Genomic DNA, 1,172 nt, shown 5'->3' on the forward strand with positions numbered 1-1,172 from the left:
AGCATGAGAAGCTGGCAGCCTAGGTAACCTTCTCTTAATGCAACATTTGCACAAATCCAACCATTAAGAAACCCAGTGAAGGAAGAAAGAAGAGGGTAGTAAAAGAAGTTTAATGTTTGGCCTCCTACAATTGCTAGGGAAGACAGAAGAAATGTCAGCCTATTAGTACAGTGATCAAAGAGAGGCAAGAACCAGTCCCAATTTGCATTGAAGAAAGAGGCTTGATGGTGTTTTCTTTTTAGGATCAAACTCACCTCATTCCTTAAGAATATATCCTAATAGTGAGTCTGAAAGAATGAGATTATTGGTGACCATAATTCCCAGTGAGGCCTCTTGTGAGAAAGGAATACAAGACATCTGGAAGAGATTCGTGTTGCAAATATTAAAAGAGACATCTGACACACAGACCTCAAGATCCTCGTTGCTCATGGGTTGGGTCCTGGCTCCATGTGGGGATGTGGCCTGAAACAATGGCGCTCACCGTTTGAGTCGTGTATTGTGGAGCTTTAGGCTACAAGCCCAAGTATCTCCAGCTCAAGGAGCAGCTAGAACATGAGTTCCCTGGATGCCTGGACATCTGTGGCGAGGGGACTCCCCAGGTCACCAGTTTCTTTGAAGTGACAGTAGCTGGGGAGTTGGTTCACTCCAAGAAGAGAGGTGATAGCTATGTAGATACAGAAAGCAAGTTTCGGAAACAGGTGGCCGCCATCAAAGCTGTTCTGGCTCAGTGCCAGTAAGCCCTGGAGGCAGGGTCCTGAGACCTCCTGGCAGCTGCCTTATGACAGGAAGGACTGGAATGTCTCGAAGACCTGTGGCCTTTCCTTGATGTTCCACCAAGTCAGGCCAGAGAGTGCCTCTGTGAGGGGGTGTGCATCCCAGCATCCCAGCATCCACTCGTGCATGCACCCTGCCCTGCGCTACTGACCTCTCCCTGAATTCCTCCATGTCTCTCATCTATTTACCTGACTTGGTTTCCCTACTGCAGCTCAGACTGTAAGAAGAAAAGGAGCCATGTTGCCAACTGTTTCCAGTGGAATAAAAATTAGATGAGGCAACAAACAAAGAAATTAATTAAATAAAAGAGACATCTGTCCATTCAAAAGGACCCAATATTGGGGCCATAGTCAAAAGGAAAAAATTGATGGGCCATGTTCAGAAAGGGGGCAACTTTA

The 1,172-nt window shown here is 46.4% G+C and overlaps 1 pseudogene; it reads left to right on the plus strand.

Moving 5' to 3' along the window:
- The first annotated feature begins 470 nt into the window (after positions 1–470).
- LOC127213483 (selenoprotein W-like) lies at positions 471–763 on the plus strand (annotated as a pseudogene).
- The last annotated feature ends 409 nt before the right edge of the window (positions 764–1,172 follow it).

The sequence above is a fragment of the Phodopus roborovskii genome, unplaced genomic scaffold (assembly GCF_943737965.1).
Source record: "Phodopus roborovskii unplaced genomic scaffold, PHOROB, whole genome shotgun sequence".
Lineage (NCBI taxonomy): Eukaryota > Metazoa > Chordata > Mammalia > Rodentia > Cricetidae > Phodopus > Phodopus roborovskii.